Source organism: Dermacentor variabilis, chromosome 3 (genome assembly GCF_050947875.1).
Source record: "Dermacentor variabilis isolate Ectoservices chromosome 3, ASM5094787v1, whole genome shotgun sequence".
Taxonomy (NCBI): Eukaryota; Metazoa; Arthropoda; class Arachnida; order Ixodida; family Ixodidae; genus Dermacentor; species Dermacentor variabilis.
The window spans coordinates 97,033,424-97,054,072 of NC_134570.1; the positions used below are offsets into that span (position 1 = coordinate 97,033,424).

The 20,649-nt window shown below is 50.2% G+C and overlaps 1 long non-coding RNA gene and 1 other non-coding gene across 2 annotated transcripts in view; one reads left to right on the forward strand and one right to left on the reverse strand.

Moving 5' to 3' along the window:
• The window catches only part of LOC142576068 (uncharacterized), a 318,466-nt gene that overhangs the window by 273,500 nt on the left and 24,317 nt on the right, over positions 1-20,649 (reverse strand). The gene's annotated exons all lie outside the window — the stretch shown is intronic.
• On the forward strand, positions 2,874-2,955 carry TRNAS-UGA (transfer RNA serine (anticodon UGA)). Its single transcript has one exon. It is a non-coding gene; the product is annotated as a tRNA-Ser (tRNA).

Consider the following 20,649-nt stretch of genomic DNA (forward strand, 5'->3'; position numbering starts at 1 on the left):
TTTTCTGCAGATTAATTTTTAGACCCACTTTTCTGCTTTGCTTCTCCAGGTAAGTGAGCATGCATTGCAATTGGTACCCTCAGTTACTAAGCAAGCCAATATCATCAGCGAATCGCAAGTTACTAAGGTATTCTCCATTAACTCTTATCCCCAATTCTTCCCAAACCATGTCTCTGAATACCTCCTGTAAACACGCTGTGAATAGCATTGGAGAGATCTTGTCTCCCTGCCTGACGCATTTCTTTATTGGGATTTTGTTGCTTTCTTTATGGAGGACTGCGGTGGCTGTGGAGTTGCTATAGATATCTTTCAGTATTTTTACAAACGGCTCGTCTCACCCTGATTCCGTAAAGCCGGCATGACTGTTGAGGTTTCGACTGAATCAAACGCTTTCTCGTAATCAATGAAAGCTATATATAAGGGTCGGTTATATTCCGCACAATTCTCTATCACCTGATTGATAGTGTGAATATAGTATATTGTTGAGTAGCCTCTACGGAATCCTGCCTGGTCCTTTCGTTGACAGAAGTCTAAGGTGTTCCTGATTCTATTTGGGATTACCATAGTAAATTACCTTAGTAAAGCTTCCAGTATGGCCGTCTTAACCGACGGGTAGTAGCTACACCCAACTACCGCGTTTTGAAGCGCTATCAACAGCTCAATACGAAGCGAAGTCTATTGAGGCGTCTAACCATGAGCGGCCAGGAGTGAGCGCGCGCTGGCAAGCGTGCGGGTGGTCTGACCTGAAGTTTCGGGTGTTTCGAGGCTAGTTGAGTGTTCAAAACTAGTCTAGATTAGCGAGATACGACAGCTGCGACACCGATAAGCAGGGTGGCCAAAGTTTAATACCTACGCGGGCGGCCGCGGCCGAGCTCAAGCAGACGACAGTTGGCTTTTTTTTCTTCTTCCGGAAGTACGCAATCATTATCGAAATTCAAAAGCAGATTTTCGCGTACTTCAGCCTGTTTATTAAACTGCGTCAATAGATATACACACTAACGGTAGGAAGAAGCGCACTGGTGCAAATACCCATCTTGACTGACGTCAGCTATTTGGCAGCCGCGTATGAGAATACACTCTTAGGCAAAGTTACACCCTTTGGCTTGCCCCTTCTGTCACACAAAAATAATCGTTATCTGCCTTGATGCGTTTCCTTTCTTTAACGCTGCGAGCCCGAAACTTTCCAGTAACGAACGGCACGCGCGTTATCAGCATAGAACAGTTTACACCCTTTGGAGTGCCCCTTCTGATAACGCGCGTGCCGTTCGTTACTGGAAAGTTCCGGGCTCGCAGCGTTAAAGAAAGGAAACGCATCAAGGCAGATAACGATTATTGTTGTGTGGCAGAAGGGGCAAACCAAAGGGTGTAACTTTGCCTAAGAGTGTGGAAAGCACCGGGATCGCAGCGTTAAAGAAAGGAAACGCATCAAGGCAGATAACGATTATTGTTGTGTGGCAGAAGGGGCAAGCCAAAGGGTGTAACTTTGCCTAAGAGTGTATGCTATATCATGAAATAAAGCATCCAGAAAATAGCGAGGTGCAGGCTTCTGTTGAAAAGAAAGCGTTTAGAAGAAAGGTCACTTCGCGCTCCGCGTCGAGCTCCACGCACAAAGCGCGATTGCAAAATTTGGCTGAGATGTTGACAGCAGCGTATGTCATGCGCGGACTGCGTTATTTTCACCAAGTCCGACGGATGGTTCACGACCCTTTTAAAACATCTAGTCTACTCCTGACGCAATACGCTGATAACAGTACTAATGGTGCTGCTACATATAAAATCACGGGCAGGTGGCGTGGATCTACAAATTAGGTATAGCTAGTTGAGCCCCAAATGCAGGCAGTACACGGATGATCGAAAAGCTCGAGAAAACGTGGTCAACTTGAGCCGAAAACCGTTACTTGTTGTCTTTTGGTTTCGCTGCGGAGTGAAAAATATATATATATATATATCGCAACGTTCCGGTTCAGCTCAAGTTGTAGCAAAAATAACGGAGTTTTCTTTTGCGGTTAAGTTCCGGTTCGATACCCTGATCGCCCGAGCGCCACTTGTCCTAAAGGAACTAAGTTTGCTACAAAAGTTACTAAAGGCAGCTATGTGGACAATGTGGGAACTGCAAGTATGAGAGTTCAGCTGTGCACAGCAATGGGCAAGTGGGCTTGCTCAAACGTCGTTCTTCTGGCCTCAATCCGCTTTGTGAATTTGTGCAAACGTAATATTTTCGAACAAAATGCTGCATTATAATGAAGTGCATCAACTCCGCGACTATGCGTAGGCGCCGAAAGTTGTTGCCTTCGTGAGTTTAAGGATATGATCTCGCTTGAAAATATAAAATAAATACCAAAAGCAATAACGCCGCAAGAACGTCTTAAGCCAAAAGCACCAAGATTAGGCAAACCCGTGTAATACCCATTTTTACCGCGGTAGTTGAACGATCGTAGCGGCTCAGTTCTCTCTAATGTCAAAAAAGAAGAAAAAGAAAGCTATAGGGCACAGGGATTCCGACAACCTAGCTTTATTTGACAAACACCAAAACCTTAGTACGCGTCTTTTTTTGCAACATTTAAAGCAGCGCTATGAAGACTGCGACACTGCGACGACCGAGCACAAGCCAGTGCCACACACGAATGGCCTTCGAGACCAGCGCAATGCAACTCTCGGAGGCTCGTGCGCCGCGTGTCGCCTCACCTGTTGAGCGCCGGCGGAGCCACGGCGGCTGTGCGGCGGCAGCTGCCAGCCAAGCCGCGCTGCCGCTTTCTCCTCGGAAACCCTTTCCCGCGATGCCGACGACAGCTTGCGCAATCACCGGCGCGCGGAAGAGCGAGGGGAGGCGGGCGCATCATTGCACGCCGTCTGTCGCGAGGAGAGAGACAAGCGCAGTCGTGGCCGAGTGGTTAAGGCGATGGACTTGAAATCCATTGGGATCTTCCCGCGCAGGTTCGAATCCTGCCGGCTGCGGTACCTTTTTTTCTTCATAGCCTTGATTTTTTTTTTCTTTCATTTGCTAACACTTTATCAAAGCATCACATCTCTGGAGCGCCGCGACCAATTATTCGTCAGTGCGGCTCATTCCAGTTCTTGGCTAATATACCAGCGAGCATTTCCTGCATAAATACTGCTTAACTTCTGAGCTAAGAAAAAAAGCCGTGAAGCGTCGCGACAGCCCAGATTTCCCTGCTTCTTCCTCTTCGTAGACGGGATGGCCGGAAAACCACGCTCTTTGCATAACAAATGCTGAAAAAAAAAACCCGGCCGCATCAGGTACTAATAGCTCGCTGTGTACAAGGTCGGCCAATTTTTCATTTCCTCGTAAATTTACAGGGTTACACAACCCAAAGCTGTGCAGCGATTTCTGAGGGACGCGGCACTTCGGATTAATTTTCACCGCCTATAGGTTCGTCAACGAGTATCTACATCTTTGTACACGGGTGTTCTTCAAAGGTTTACACGTTCCGCAGAGCTCTGCGAACCGTGTAACTTGTCAGAAAAATCGTCAAAACAAAAATCACGTTCGCCCTTTCAAAAGGGAAGCGCCCGGTGTTGTGGCAGACTACGGCGAACTGTTCGACGCGTCCGCATTGACCCCAAAGGCGCAGCGTGGCTCGCTTTGGAGTCGCGGTTCAGAAAACGACCGGAAACATTCAACCGCTTTTCGCCCGCTCTTCGCCCGCTCTTCCCAGCAAATGCTGTTCAAGGTTTGCGCAAGGTCACCGCGCGCCTGTCGAGCCGCCATGAGCGAGCACGAAAAGACGTTTATAAAAGCACCACCGCAACTATCGCCGTCTCACCAATGCAAAAAATGAGCTGGGCATGCATGATTCCAAAATATCGGGTTCCAGTAAATTTTGGTTTTAATATTTCAGTTTCAATGCGAATATTTTCTAGCCTCGCCTCTCCCCATCCACTCGGCCCCCTAACGAAAAGACGCAACTGATGTTGTGATGTTTGTATTGTATTAATACAGTTAAGAAAGAAAGAAAGAAAGAAAGAAAGAAAGAAAGAAAGAAAGAAAGAAAGAAAGAAAGAAAGAAAGATGACCCAGTATGGATGTTTGGGCGTCCAGTATGGGTGTTTATGGCGCAAGGGCCAGTCATGACCAAAGAGCGCCGAGACTAATTTGGAGGTTGTCGATGGTATGATGAACATGACATGCTTAACGGTAAAAAATCATCAGTCGCTGTGTAGGTAGGAAACCGCACTATACTGCCTCATCATGGCCTCCAATTCAGCACAAGGGCGTGGAGGCAACAGAGATAGAAAGGCGACGCCGCAGAATCCGGATTAATTTAGACTACCTGGGACTCTTTAACGTGCACCAAAATCTAAGTACGCGAGTCTACGCATTCCACCCTCGTAGAAATGCGGCGGTCGCGGCTGGGAATCGGACCCGCAACTTCCTTCGGTATATATTGATGGCACCACTGTACACAACTGTAGCTTACCATTGCAGTGCACCGCGCTCCCAGGCTCTGGCCAAAATTGGCCGGCACCCAATGGCTCGCCAACTGCCGGGTCTAGGAAAAAGCAGCGCGGTCGCGAGAACACTATGCAAACGAGATGCTGGAAAGAAGCGAGGCCGCGGATCTCTCTATTTGCGTGATCCCCAACCGGAGACCATACCGCCGTCCGTGGGTGCACGCGAGAAAAGCGCCGCGTGAAGCGGAGGTCCCCCGGTTCAAGCCGAAGTCCGCGGTCACAACCGGACTCCGACCAGTCCGCGCAGTGGCACGGTTCGGTGCACTTTCTCCGGCGAACAGCGGCCAAGTCACCGTGGCCGGCACGGCATCTGCAGCCGAGGGAACAGCGGCGTCGCGGAGATAACTCGTCTCGCTGCGGGTCGTTCTCCTCCGCTCGCGTCCGACCGCGGCGCCGACGCGAGATAACGGAGCGCTCGCGTTCACTGCCCCGAGCAAGGCCATCGGCACGGGACACACGGAACGAAAATGAAGAGAGAGAGAGAGAGAGAGAGAGAGAGAGAGAGCAGTAGTGAAAGCATGGCAGCAGGCGCGTCGTGACAGATAAGGAGGAACAAGTCAGTCTATTAATAATACTCTACGCGACAAGCGGACGAGGGGACTGCGCCAACAAAAGGGATACGTGAAGCAACATGGATCCCTTTCCCTTATTCTGGGGCAAATCGGCTCTACAGAAGCCCACAAGGTAGAGAAAGATTCGTGAAAGGGAAAATTGTCACCCACCCGGCTGTATAGCACGAAACTTCAAAGAAAACCCATGCGGGTGGCTCCCAACACGTTGCAGAAAAAAAAAAAAAAAATCGACAATCACAGAAAGGTGTTGGTGATCGGTTCCATCTCCCGAATGAGGGCGTTTCTTTTTTTTTTTTCAACTGCGAAGCTTTCCTTCTGCTAAATCCGCATTGGGTTTCATTTGTAACTTCGTGTTACAGTCGGGTGGATGACAATTTTCCATTTCACCTTTCTTACTTATAATGTAGATTCTTCAGGCGCCAATCAATCCTGTCGATCGAAAAGTTAGTTTCACGACATCTTTTCGCATCTTCAGGATGACGATAAGGTGACTAAAAAGAAAGGATTAATAATTTCTAATTGTCAATTTCCAATACTGCTGTACTCAAGCTTACAAAATGTGGGCTCCACGCGAGAACTCCAGTAACGTCAAACCTGAGAACATCAAATGTTTCACCTCACATACTTGGCAAGCACCCGTCCAGTCAGTTGAAATATATCTTTATTTATCGCACAACCAGTACCCTTTCTGATAAAACAGCGCTCCAAAATGAACTTAACCGTATACAGCAGTGGCGCGATCTTTGGGTACTGTTACGGTTCACTTTGCGCGGCAATGAAATGGACAGATGCCAAACGCCTGGGACACGGCGTGCCTAATCGTCACGCTCGTCAACATGAAAAGACTTGTCCGTCGGGCGTGGACGACGGGATTCTGCGGCATCCCGAAAGGCTATGCCCTGCGGGCACAAGTTCAACGTGACTGCATAGAACAGGATGTGCTTCGTCTGTCCATTGCTGCCACGGCGTAGGAATCAATTGAGGGCTGCTGCGAAGAGCCGGGGGTGTAGGTGCCGTTAGTTCAAAGCAGGAAAGACCGCTTATGTTTTTCGTTTTCTTCTTTCTGTAGTTCGTTTCCATTCCCCGAGGTAAGGAAAGGTGAAGACGCCAGAAAAAAAAAAAAAGTGACAGCATGATCTCTCTATACATGAAAAAAATTTGTATACCTGCTTGTTATGAAAGTACCGAAGCGTCACGCGTCACGCAGCGACACGCAGCATCGCGTCACGCAGCCAGCCTTCGCAAGCCAACTCTCCGTGAAGTCAGCTCCCTTCGCGTTTTCTTTCTCTCGCTTCTCCAAACGTCGGGCCAGCACGTGACTCTGCGTTCAGCGGGTTCGACCAAGCCGCACGTCGCTACCAAACCGTACGTTCCTGTCGCAGCCGTTGTCTTTCCGGAAGTGTGCGCGCAGAGACGGCTGAGAGCGATGGTAGCTAGAAGCACACGTGACATGATCACGGGCTGCGCCGACTTTTTCCATGGCTTCAACTGTATCGTGCTACGCCGCCTAGCTCATAGCCGTCTTTCTTTTTTTTTTCGTCCGTGAGTCCGCGAACCTGGGGCGAGATCGGAGATCTTTGTTCGATACGCGTTCTGTTCGGTTGCTGCAACGTCACTAAGTGGCAGTATGCAAATACCTCCCCGGAAGTTTACTTCCGTCGTTTGTCGTCTGCTTGCAGACAGTATACTACAAAACAAGATGTTTCTCGTCTTCCAAATGAATGAAATCTTCATCTAAAAAAATGTATTTTTTCTTCTCAAGTCCAAACACGTTTTCAAATAGTAGTACGTGTGACTACTGCAACTTATAACTATTAGTTTCTTTGCGTCGTCCCTAGGTGGTGTCGCGCACAGCAAGAAGGAAAAAGAAAAAGAAACGACGGGAAGAGTGGCGCACTTTTCAAGAGGCAGCGACAACATTCCAGTGGCTCGCTGACACCATTGATGACGTCGATTTCGCTGTACAACCAACGAATTATTTGTTTCGAGAAACAAAAACGACGCCGGAATTCACTTTCTGCCATTTCTTCAAACGCGTTTCGCACCGCCACCCGCTCTCCTCCTTCCTCTAGAAACACCAGCGCAACAACCGTAGTTCCCAACGGAAGCGCCATTTTCTCGAATTAGACTATGGATTGGATCCAAACGTGCCATGCCGCAGCCGCCGGTTGGATCCAATCCAATCCACCAGACGCGCCATGCGAAGCCGTATGATCGCTCCAAACTTCCCAGCTCCCGTCGGGTTCGGCGCCTAGCAGACGAAATGCTCGGTGGGAGGATGATTGACAGGAGCGTGTCGTCATTTTGACGTCACCAAAAACGTGGCCGCGCCCCGCGGCTGGCGACGTCGGCGCGGAGTAGGCCAATCGCGCGCGCCGATAACCGAACGAACGCGCCGAACAACCATCTGCGATCGCACCCCTGCCAGTAATTTCTTGTTTCTCGTCCACGTGCTTCACGGACTCGGATTCAATTCACGGACTCAGCTTTTCACTAACCGCACGTCGGAACATCTCACGCCCGCCTCGCAGCAGTTCCTTTTAAGCTACGCTTGGCCTTGCGTCCGCTTCCGTTTTCCTCCGAGCAAAGTGACAACAAAAGCAGGGAGGAACCCAACCGAGGATAAACACAACAAAAGCACGCAAGTTCTTCACTGTTAAGTTCAGCGGAACCCTGCGCATGCAACCTCTCGAAAGAAATCGTTGGAGTCAACAGGGCAGAGCACGGCAGAGCGCGCCCACCCATCAAACGTGCACGCAGAGAAGAAAAAAAAAAAAACAAGAAGCAATTTCCTCACGCTGACTAGACGGCTAATTAGAGTGTTTGTCGTCCTAAGTGACAAATCGATCCGTCCCTACTTTGAACAGCCAGCTACTTACTTCCGCAAACTCGGAGCAACCGTTCCTGCACGCCCAAAAGGTCTTACGAGCACTGTATACATGTCGAGATCTCCTATGTTTGCATGCGTAACATTTGGAGCATTCGCCAAATAAAGTATGTTGTATGCATGATAAGAAATACTCTTTTTTTTTTCTTCCTATGAACCTGAGGTAAAGAATCTATTTTCGAATAATACCACTTTAGGAAATGTAATCCTTGGTTCATACTGGGGGGTATATATTTTCCGTTCTAGACATCTGGAATTGCCAGTAAGATCACCTTGAACTGCAGTATTGGGGATCGAGTTACTCCGAACACGTACAAAGGATTGAAATGTTCATTTTGTAAGGAAGCGTTCCTTTACTGATTCTGTTAGTGAATAATGTTTAGGCTGCCAGCGGCTCGGTCTATACGCACGCGCCGGCGGTATATACATAAAACTGATGAAGTCGGGTCGAGTCGGCTCGTCGGATCGAAAACCGTTCGTCGGGTTCACGTAAACGGTAGCGGGTCTGGCCGCGAGCAAGCGTCGATGCGAGTTCTGTCGTCCCGCTTGCAAGCGGCTGGATTAACTCGCCCATGCAGCCCGCTTGACAAGATCTGCGCAAACGCGGTGGGGTGTGGAGTTGCGTGGGCCCGCTCGACTTCTGACTCGACCCGCTCGCATCGAATTCAGGTAAGCGAAGCTTGCTTGAACTTGGCCGGAATTATGTGTCGTTTTGTTCCAATGCTATTCTTTCTCGCGCTTCGTCAATGGTCCGAGGAACTCTTGCGCCTATATGTTAATCACCACTATCAGCAAGCCATGAGCAGTGGATGATGAGAAAGGAATAGAATCGAGCGAAAGGGTAATTACACAATATTTACACGACGCCGTCCACAGGATCACGTACCTGCTCTATCTAGCGATCAATGAATGCTTCACCAGCGCGACATTATAGAGCATCAGAATATCGGCAGGAATACTAGGTGTAAGACCAGAACTAAGCAGCCAGAACTATAACTCGAGCCAGCTGACCTTTTAGTGGAATGAGTGACTGCATGAATTCTGCGTATCAGCCGGTTTAAACGTCTCGGAAGTGGCATAATGATCACGACTTATGTTTTGTAAATTATTTTTGATCGAGGAACTGCGCTACACTATACAGATTCTGTTCCACTCTAGTTAAACACAGCATCGCAAGATGTCGTCACCAGCGCGGCCGTTTCCGGATACGTCACCTGTTACTCAAATGTGCCCGTCTCCGATAAGCTAAAGCTCTCCATTGTGCGTCCGACTCGCCTGCACTCCTCGAACTTAGTCGAAACACGATATCACGAACACTAGCACAACGAAGTAGACGCCAATATACACGTTTCATTGGTGCAGAGATTATGTGCACTAAATATTTGACTGCATATCATTGTCGTTAACAGTTGTGTGACCTTTGCTTTGTGAGCTCAGTGTATGGATTGTTTTATTTTACTTTTTACTCTTAAAAGTGCTGTCCGCAATTCCAAGTTTAATGTAAGGGGCGCAGAGGTCCTTACAATCAAGCATTCGCATGTGCTTTTTGCCTATGCAACTAGACATCCGTGTGATGCTCAATAAATTTTCATTTGATTTCAGTAAATCTAAACTGTTTCTCGTCAACATGAGCGTGTAAAGAACGCATGCTTACAACGAATATCGGTATGCAACGAAAGTATTTTCGTGTCGGATGCGGCTTCCTTATACCGACGCTCGACTACATATACCTATATTTCAGGCTTCGTACTTCGCCGTTCGCTTCAGCAGCGCGACGCTGCAGCATCTGCACTCGCCATTTCTTTCGAACAATGTTTTCCTCGAAACATTGTTCGAGCAAAGCATTGTTGTCGGCGAATTCCCTCCGCGTATAGGCCCCGGCGCAAGAAGTGCACCGGGTTGGTTCCGCGCGATCACGTGACTAACACTGAACAGGCGCGACCTGTACGAAACGAGGGGACTTACACATAAGCGGCCGCGCATTCGCTTAAGCCGTTCGGAATTAGGTCAAGCAGGCGGATAAACGCGGCCTGCACCTCGACTCTTTCGATCGCACCGGCACACCTCGGCACCGCGCCTCAACTTGACCAATGCCGCGAACCGCGCGTGAATCGAACAGACCTCACAATCGGTCCGAGCGCTCGATCACCAACGCTTCGGCGGCCACACCACCGCGCCTCGCCGACCGTCGCATCCGTTCTGCAGCCCCACTCCGCCTCGTCACTTGCCCCGCACTCGGGCCGTCGGCTTCTCCGTCCTCGGACGTCTCGTTACAGGCACGAGGGCTGGCATCCACGTAAAAGCCTCACAAACAGCCGCGCGCCGCAGGAAACTCGGCGCTTTCTCCCTCTCCCCGCCAGAGCGAAGAGATCTGTGTTTCAGCCACGCAGAGAGGTTGTTAAGTACACGCGCCTTTAAAACGAAGCACGCCGAGCCCGCTGTTACACCAAGGCCGAAAGAAGAAGAAACGCGTAGGAGCAATATGCGCGCTGAGTGCCTGCATACATAAACAGACAACGGGAGAAATACAAGACGAAGACCCACCGGCTGGAAGCCCTGTTTGTCGCGTCAGAAAAAATACGAGCGGCGCTAGGAAGGGACAGGAAGAACAGAGGCGCGCGTCACCGCGGGCGCCGTGTCTACACGCGCGGCAGGAGACGCGAACGGAGTGCGAGCACGCACGAAGACATGGAACGCGTACGTCGTGTACAAAGCGACCAGGCAGCGTTGGTATCTTCGCGAGTTTCAAAGCGAAACTTCCTTTGCATCTTCCTTCCACTTTATAACGCGCGGCGGTGGAGGCGCCGGATGCTGCTGAGGCTGCGCTCTTGCACGCCGCGTCGGGGGGTGGTTGAGAACGTGTGCAATGTAGTACGTACATGAAAAGAGCGCGGGAGAGGTGTCCGAGACCTTTGCAAGCTATACCGGGTGCCCCAGTTAAGTTGGACCAAGATTTACAAAGACAAAGAAACAAGAGCTCTAAAGGAATCGTACCGACTGCATTGTAGCGGCAGTCGTGTGTACTTACAGCCAGTGTTTATTTTTCATCACGAAGTATTAATTGCGTTTAATTAGGTAACGTTTTAATTATTGCTTGCATCGCAAACATGCCAATTACAAAATCAAGCATTTGTCTCGTGCTGAAATGTGCCTGGTTGTTTTTTCCAAGAAAAACAAAAAAAAGCCCGCGAAATAAGCGAAATATTAAATAGATGCGCGCTTGCGCGCGCCGCTACTCAAGCGCTTCCAAGCAACCTTTGGAAGATATACGGCTGCATCCGTTTATTGCCGCATCGTATAAAAAGGCTTCGTCATGTAGGATGGCTCGAGAGGTTTCGCGACCTAACTTGCGTGGTGCGATAACCGTCAGCATCTGCGGACGCAAGAGCGTTGTACTCGATCATAAGGCACTCGGGGTAGCTTTAACCTTCGCGTATCATGAAAAAAAGCTACAAAAGAAACTCAACCAATGTAAAAAAAGAAAGACAGTGCGCAAAAGATCACGAAAAGAAAAAGCAGCTCTCGGAGGAACAGAAAACAGGAGAAAACAGCTACTCGGGAGTTCATTTCAATAAAAAATAAACCGAAAGCACGTAAGGCGTCACCGCCGCTCACAAAGAAACATCCAAAGGTGCAACTGGGTTAGCCATTTACCCTTTCTGTCTCTTGAACTCCGGAAAAGAGGCAAAACAAATCAGTTTTTTACCTATTTCTATCTTAGTCACAAGCTTTGTTTTTACGTAAGGATAGGGTGACCTATCATGAAGGTGCGTTAAACAGTCACGTTTTGCACCAATTTTGAGCGGTTATTTTCCACTGCCACTTATAGCACGTGCTCAAACATCTCCGTCTGAAGCAAAACAGTGCTTGCTTCTTTCCAACACTTGTGCTGTTGCAGCTTTGACCTGCGAGGTCGGAATCTCGCTGCAGACTGCTTACTTTTGCCTTTAGTGCGGTCCGGTGTGGTAGTTTCGCTACTATACACGTGACCTTTCACGTAGCCCCACAAGAAGTCCAGCGGTGTCATGTCCGGCGACCTTGCAGGCCAGAGTACAGGTCCGTGCCGGCCAATCCGCTGTCCAGGAAAAAGCTTGTCGAGCCACGCTCGAAACTGACAACTACCATGCGCAGGAGCACCATCGTGTTGAAACCATGGAGGGATGGTATTCTGTAGGAGTCCACCTAGTGGACTGTCCATTTCGGCCGCTGCTGGTTGGCTGGGTGAGGGGACAAACGCGAGTTAATGATATCTTAGTTGAAATCAAGAAAAAGAAATGGGCATGGGCAGGACACGTAATGAGGAGGGAAGATAACCGGTGGTCATTAGGAGTTACGGAATGGATTCCAAGGGAAGGGAAGCGTAGCAGAGGGCGGCAGAAAGTTATATAGGTGGGCGGATGAAATCAAGAAGTTTGCAGGGACAACATGGCCACAATAAGTACATGACCGGGGTAGTTGGAGAAGTATGGGAGAGGCCTTTGCCCTGCAGTGGGCGTAACCAGGCTGATGATGATGATGATGATGATGATGATGATGATGATGATGACGATGATGATGATGATGGTTGGCTGGGGCCGCTCGTCTCCTCCTCGCTCGAACAGCTGCATTATATCAGCAGCGGCTGAAATGGACAGTCCACTAGGTGGACTCTTACAGAATACCCCCCAGATGTTCCGAAGGTGCGCAAGTGGAACGTTGCAACAGACGTCGTTCACGGGGGCCCTCGAGGATGTCGCTGACGTAGCGTTGCGTCGTTAGCGTGCTGTCAAAAAAGATGGGTCCGATGATGTTGCCATAAAAAATACCGCATCACACATTAAACGACCACATCACTGGTATTAGTGTCGTGTTTGTGCCAGCCAGTGGTGATTCCTGTCACTCCCGTAGTGCACGTTGTGAAGATTAACTTGTGCGTTTCTGGATAGTTAGCCTTATCCGTCCGAAGCACGCGAGTGAGGAAGTCCGGTTCTTCTTCACCTTTCGTTAAAATCCAATTGGCGAAGTTGAGCCTGTTTTCAAAATCTCGGTCTTCAAGTGTTTGTTGAAGATGTATATGGTTCAGGTGCATATGACCTTTGTTTTTTTTTTTTTATCCTCCACACTGATGAATTTGAGGTTCCGGCCTCCGCACTGGCATCGCGCACGCTGCCGTAAGGGTCAGCAGCAAAGAATGCCAAAACATCCGTTTCCGCTTCTTAGCCTACCGTAGCAGTCCTGTGTCGCTTTCTTGTGAACCTACCCGTCTCGCAAAGGACTTCGTACGTTTCAAATATTGTTGACGGACTATAGGGTGTCCTCCACAATGCCACATCCGGAATAGCTTGGCTGCCTTTCTCCTGTCGCCGTGTGTCACCCCCAGAGCGAAAATCTTCGTGAAGGGCATGACTGTCTTCTTGAAGAGCAGGTCACTGGCGTGGTAGCAAAAATGATTTACGTAATCGACAACAGCATATGCTGGCCGTACAAATCATCCAAAACGCGTTAGATGGACATAGCCTGCGCAAGGTTTGTTTCTGTTGCTAAAGGGAACAAAAGGAACATATGTTCCGGGCGCGTATCTACAGAACAAGATGAATGCGAACAATTACTGTCCCAAGTGCGCCGTCACGGTTTCCCGGCTTCGAAATGCCCCCCCCCCCCCTCCCCAACCCCTACGGCTCCGCTATGCTTATCAATACGTCAGCAGCGTCTTCTCATGATGCCGCGACCATCTCACAGCGTGAAGCCCTGTATGGAGCTGCCGCCGCTAGTAAAGCCGCGTATCAGTGGCTATTCGGTTGGGAGCGCTTGAGTAGCGGCGCACGACCGTGTATTTATTTCATATTTTAGATGTTTCGTGCGCTTTTGTTTTTTCTCGGGAAAAACAACGAAGCAAAGCTGAGCCGGGAACAAATGCTTGATTTGGAGGTTACTTGAGGTGCCCTAGAACTTTGTAATTGATATGTTTGCGATTCAACCAATAATTTAAAAAGTTCACTAATTAAAAACACGCAATACTTTGTGACGAAAAATACTGGCTGTAAGTACACACGACTACGGCTACTATGCAGTCGGTATGATTTCGTTACACCTCTTGGTTCTCTCTCCATTCTTATTTATTATTATTTTTTTTTTGAAATCTTGGTCCAAGCTAACTGGGACACCCGGTATATTTGAGCACTCACAATAAGCAATCGTTGGCAGCCAGAGCTCGTCCTGTGTTCTTTCTTCTGTCCGTGTGTTTAGCGCTGTTTTAGAGCGCAGCTCTTTGGCGTCCGTTCCTGGGTTTCGCGTCGTCGTCGGCGTTGTCGTCGGCCTCGTAACCAGCTCCGCCCCCCTTTCATCCCCCCAGCGCTAGCAGCGACCGACTGATACCGCTGGATGCCGCTGACGCCGCTAGAGAGTCAAGATAACGTGACTGCATAGAACACCGTCGCCGCCATGCAGAAAGAGGAGGAAAGGGTCCCCCCCCCCTGTTCTTGTGTGGCGGATAGGGTGCTCTTCAGTTGCCGACACGCCGGTTATTTCACGTAGGCCCCGGCACGTCGACGAATACGTGACCACCTTCCCACGGCTGGACCTGGTTCTTAGCGCTGCGGAAGCGAGGGTATCATATTGTTTGTGTCGGCATCGGCGGCGTTGTCCCTGAAACCAACTCCGCAGCTGGGGTTGACTCACTATCGGCGTCAGCGGCATCAGTCAGTCGCTGCTATCTCTTCTCTCCTCCCTTTATCGTGTTGTCCGCTTGCTGCGCGCGCTTCTGCCCCCATCGTTTGCCGCTGGGTGTACACGCCGCCCCCCTCCCCCCTCTTCCTGCGAGTCTCCGGTTGTCAAAGCGCCGGCTCGAACTTAATTCCTTTCTTCGCTCCTCCTCCAATGCAACCCCTGTGCGGTGGCAATCAGAGAGCCACATCGGTGGCGGCGGATCTGTATATGTGCACCGCCCGAGCCGAAATTGCCGCTGCCGTTCGCCCTGTGCGGTGGCAATCAGAGAGCCAGATCGGTGGCGGCGGATCTGTATATGTGCACCGCCCGAGCCGAAATTGCCGCTGCCGTTCGCCACTGCGAAATTATCTGCCAGTTCTTTCTGAGCCATGAGAGACGACCGATGGAAGTCCTCCGTCTGCTGCTGCTGCTGCTGCTGCTGCTAAACGAGCTGCCAGAGCAGAGGCCCAGCGCCGTCGCCGTCAGAATCCAGAGGTGCGTGCCGCCGAAGCAGAAGCTTACCGTCGCCGCCGTCGAGATGATCCAGGAGTACGCGTCGCCGAAGCAGAGGCTAAGCGCCGCCGCCGAGAAGACCCTGCCGTTCGCGCCGCCGAAGCGGAGGCTCATCGCCGCCGTCGAGAGCAACCAGCAGTATTGAAAATAAAAAAAAAATTCTGTGATAGCGCATACATGTGTTGCTCGATTTCTTTGCCTCAATCTATCGAAAAGGTGAAACAGCTTATTTGCTGCGCTCAAATTTCGCATTAGGAAGTAACGTAATCGTCGGTCATTTTTTCTACCACGAATGCATACCCTTTCAAGTAACCTTTCCAACGAACTACGGGGTGTCGCAGCAATACCCTCTCGAGCTCCCTGGCTGTTGCCACAATGCCCTCTGGAATTCCCTGGCCATCGACACAGTGCCCTCTGGAAGCTGTAATCACGCATGAGGGCCCCCGCAAAAGCATTACAGAAGCTGCAGCGCCTTCCTTTGTACTTGCACGCAACAGCCCAGGGGGGAGATAGATATAGGCAGGAAGAGGAGACAGGGAACGCGCAATGCCAACGCCGTGGAGGAACGGGCGAATAACCACTTCGCTCATGGCAGCTTGCACGCATGAAAGGATCGCGGGGGAAGAAAAAGGCGCTGTCAGAAAGAATGCTTCATTTGGAGTCTCTTCGATAAACGAAGCGCTACTACGGGACATGGCGACAGTAGCGGACAAACTGTAAAATAAATAAATAAATAAATAAATAAATAAATAATAATAATAATAATAATAATAATAATAATAATAATAATAATAATAATAATAATAATAATAATAATAATAATTCAAAGTATGGTATGGCACGTTTTCGCTATTTCTGCAGGATAAACACCGTGCAAGTTTGCCGATGCCGACAACTGACGCAGGTCGCGCAGACGCAAAGCTGCGGTTAAGCCCCGCGGCATCGAGACAAACCCCAAGCGGTGGTCCAGCAAACCGACACTTCAGCCACGACGTCCCAGCCCTGCAACACTGGAAGGCCGCGCTGCGTGACGGAAGCCCGGGTGGCCAATGGGCGCTGGTCCGTAGGGCACGGGACGTGACAGCTATTTCTCCTAGGGCTTCAATATAAATATTTCTCTCTCACTCTCAGCCGCGATGCGATGCGCCGTGTGCGGGAATGACAGTGCCAACGTTCTCGCAGGTTGCTGACAACGGCGCACAACAACTCCTCGAGCAAACACGTTTCGCTGTGTGCTCGCGGTGTACTATGCGTAGGCAAACGCGAGTGGCGCACTCAAGGTAACATTTAACGCTACATCATACGACTGCCGTATGCCGTCAAAATCAACGCCAATTATCGCCAATGAAAACAAACGGAACAGAAAGCCTGTCTTACTTCCGATTCCCATGAACAGTGCGTGGGATTCTCACAGTGCGAGGATAATCTTTAGTCATCAGGTAACCGACTGCAAGACGAGAAGCACAAGGGCCGTTATGGGCCTGGACATGGAAAAGGCCTGCGACAACATCCTCCACTCTTTCGTGCTGAAGACCATATCGGGCATCAACCTGGGAAAGCACTTCTACGGCTACGTCAAATCTTTCCTGACCGGAAGAACGGTCACACTTAAGGCCGGTAGCCCGACGGCCGAAACGACGAAGCTAAAAAAAATTATGGGGTTTTACGTGCCAAAACCACTTTCTGATTATGAGGCACGCCGTAGTGGGGGACTCCGGAAATTTCGACCACCTGGGGTTCTTTAACGTGCACCTAAATCTAAGTACACGGGTGTTTTCGCATTTCGCCCCCATCGAAATGCGGCCGCCGTGGCCGGGATTCGATCCCGCGACCTCGTGCTCAGCAGCCTAACACCATAGCCACTGAGCAACCACGGCGGGTAACGACGAAGCTCGGCAACGGGGACACGCCACCGGGAGCGGTCATCTCGCCGAATCTCTTCCACCTCGCGATGATCGGGCTGTCCAAAAGGCTCGCCGAGATTGGCGGCGCCGAGCACACGATTCACAAGGACGATGTCACGTTCTGGTGCACAGGCGGCAGCGATGGGGACAGATCAGGGATTGCAGGAGGCGATCGACGCCACGGAGGAGTATCTCGTCCCCATGGGGCTCAGGTGCTCACCTAAGAAATCGGAACTCTTACTGCACAGACCAAAGAGAAAGGGTCTCACATCCAAGGGCTGGAAACTCCTGGAGGAAACTGACATCACTCCAAGCACAAAGGACGGCAAAACCATCCCGAGGGTGGATTCTATCCGAGTCCTAAGGATGACGATCGAAAGTAACGGTTCCAACAACGAAACGATAGTCCGTCTCACCAAGAAGGCGGACAACGTCATCAGACTCATCAAGAGAGTCACCAACCGACAGCAAGGCCTACGCGAAGACAACGTCGTCCGGTTGGTGCACGCCTTCGTTCTATGTCACTCTGCATACGTCGCTGCGATGCACGAATGACAGAGGGCGGAGAGGGACAAACTCAACGCGCTCCTGAGAAAGGTAATGAAGAGAGCCCTGGGATAACCCTTGTATACGAAGACCGAGAGGCTCATGCGGTTGGGCATGCACAACACTCTAGAAGAAATTGCCGAGGCGCAGGAGACATCTCAATACAACAGGCTCTCTCAACCACGCAGTCCGGAAGAAAAATCTTGAACATCTCGCCCGCCACGGTTGAAGATAAGCACTGCAAGATGCACAGGAAGCTGAGGGACGGCATAACGGTCATGCCCGTTCTGACGAACGTACACCCGGTACACAACGTGGGAATAAGGCGAGCTAGAACCAAAGCACTGCTCGAGAAAGCCAGGGAACGAGTAGAAGAAACCACTTTCGTCGATGCGGCGTTCGAACCCAGCAGGCGAGCGTTCACCGCGGTCTGCCTGGATGGTAGAGGAAACGTCACGAATTCCGCGTCTGCATATACAACGGATCCAGAGACGGCCGAACAGGTAGCCATTGGTCTGGCACTCCTGGATGGCAAGAGAACCAGAATACATAGTGCATGACTCGAGGGCGGCGCTGAGAGCCTTTGCCAAGGGCACCGTCTCCACACAGGCCCTCGCGATCCTCCGCGGCAAGGAAGTTAACCCGCACAGGATCATTTGGCTTCCCGCACGCACGGGGGAAATTAACGGAGCCCCGACAAATCTCAACGAATCGGCTTATGACGCTGCGCGAGGGCTTACGGACCGCGTGGCGCCAGGGCAGCCAGGCTTGGAGGTTACGTACTGCAAATTACTCATACAACGAACTCACGAAACACTTTTACTTGGCGCGCAGAACATGTCCGCCTCCGCACATGAAGCTAAACAGACCCCAAGCTCTCACCCTGAGGCTCTTGCAGACGGGGACCTGTCCCAATCCCTTATTAATATGCAAAATATTTCCCGAAGCCTTGGCTTCATACACTTGCCCGCGGTGCGGCTGCGTAGTAGACTTAGAACATATGCTCTGGCGGTGCTCTGCGTTACGCGGCGACAAGGACAACACCAAAGAGCGTTGGGACGCGACTTCCCGTAGCCCCGAACTAGAAGAACAGACACGGGCAGTCCACCGGGCCCGCGACGCGGCCTCTCGGTCGCGACGTGGGAGCAGCCCGCTAATTCGGGCTACTAGCACGACCTGAAGGACCTCAATAAAGTTTTTCGTACCATACCATATACTATAGCTTTCACGACAAATCTGTCGTTTTCGAGTCTTATACAGCTACTGTATTAGTATTCAGGGAGCTGTAGAAATGGCGCACCCAAGCGTTCTTGCGTATACCCAAAGCCCCGTGCACGCCCTGCTTGCGTTCTGCTGTACTCCCTTTCGCGCTCTTTTGCACACATTTATGCGTTAGTTTGAACGTTTCAGGGTGCGCAAAACCTAAAAGCCCTTAATAGAGAGCTTTAAATCAGGGATCGGAGCATTGGGGGACGTAAACTCCATTCTATGCGGCATTAGCGTTCTTTATTTATACTCTATATTTGCGTTCATAAAAACGCCCTATTGACTTCGTTTCGTGTTGAAGTAAGCAGCCAGTTAACTAAGCTTACAGGAAATCCCCAAGACACTTTGGCTAAGTCACATGCCTTGCTCCCATATCGTGACATCTGATACCGACTTCTTTTTTTTTTTTCTTGATCAGGAGTTACTCTCTCTCTCTCTCTCCACACTCCGATCGCTGACTCGTCACAGCAGGAGGAATCTCGGAAACATTAAAACGTAAAAATACAAAATTCCGAGCAAGTCATCATCATAATGACTCAGCGACTCTCGCCAAAAAATGGAGCTGTTCGAGGTCGCAACTTGGCGATTTCACTGGAAAAGAAAATGCTACAAACATTGATTTGCAGAAGCGATTATGAAAACAAAAAAGAAAGAACAGGAAACCGAAAGCGTTTTCTCGCATGCGTGCCCGCCAGTTCGCAGAGACGAGCACCAAGACTGCAAGCTGCTTCGACGATCGATTCAACGCGCTGTTCCGGAACGAACCGTCGTCCCGCGAGAAGAACGCGAGACACAGGGCTTTTGTAAATCTCCTCTGCATTAACAGCACTCACCACAAGACGAAGTGTGTGCGTGTGCTTGAGAGAGAGTAAACAATTACTGCGCCTCGATCGCGTGCTCCAACATACACCTTCATCCAGGTCATCCGATCGTTAAATCGTTGTCTCTGGCGACTGTTTCTAAGCGCCGCGCCAATAACAGTTCTTGACGCGTCGCTTATAATATAGGGAACAATCTATATACTATAGAAAGCTCTTAGCTATATACTATAGAACGCTCTTAGCTATATACTATAGAACGCTCTTAGCTATAGGTATCACCAGTACCCCAGGCAGGCTCGTTTTAGGCCAATGCCATCTGGGGACTGATATAGTGTGAAATTCACTGCTTCCAAATTCAAAACAACAATGCTCGTGTTGCACAGAAACGGGGGTCCACAAGCACGTTCGCAAAATGCGATTCCGTCAGGGAAACGAGGGACAATATGTCAATGCCATCAATCTACGAGGGTAAATCGAAAAGGCAATTTTCGCATTACGTCTTTATTTACACACAGGAGTAACGATATACATGTAACATTTTTTTTCTAAATATGCCCCCTGCACAGCAATGAACTTTTGTTACTGTTGTAATCAGCTTCCGCATCCCGTCCGCGAAGCAATGTTTCATTGTTCACGAAGTCATATGTCTGCACCGTTTGCTGGATTTCCGTTATCTGACCTGAAGCGAAGACCAGGCAGTGCCTCCTTCAAAAGGCCGAAGACTCGGTAATTCGGTGGCGCCAGATCAGCGCTGTACATACACGGAGGACGCGTGTAAGCGCTAACATTCTACGGTGGATGTCCGCCGGTTTGACGCCTTCTGCACGGCACACTGGTGCAATCGGGGAGTGTTACATTCATACGTTTGACTCTTTTTTTCTCCGCAACACACGACTGAACGGATGGGGCAGCGATGGGTACTCGTACTTCCACGTCACTCCAAGTACATGCACGTGGATGACGTCGGACACATCCAGCCTTTG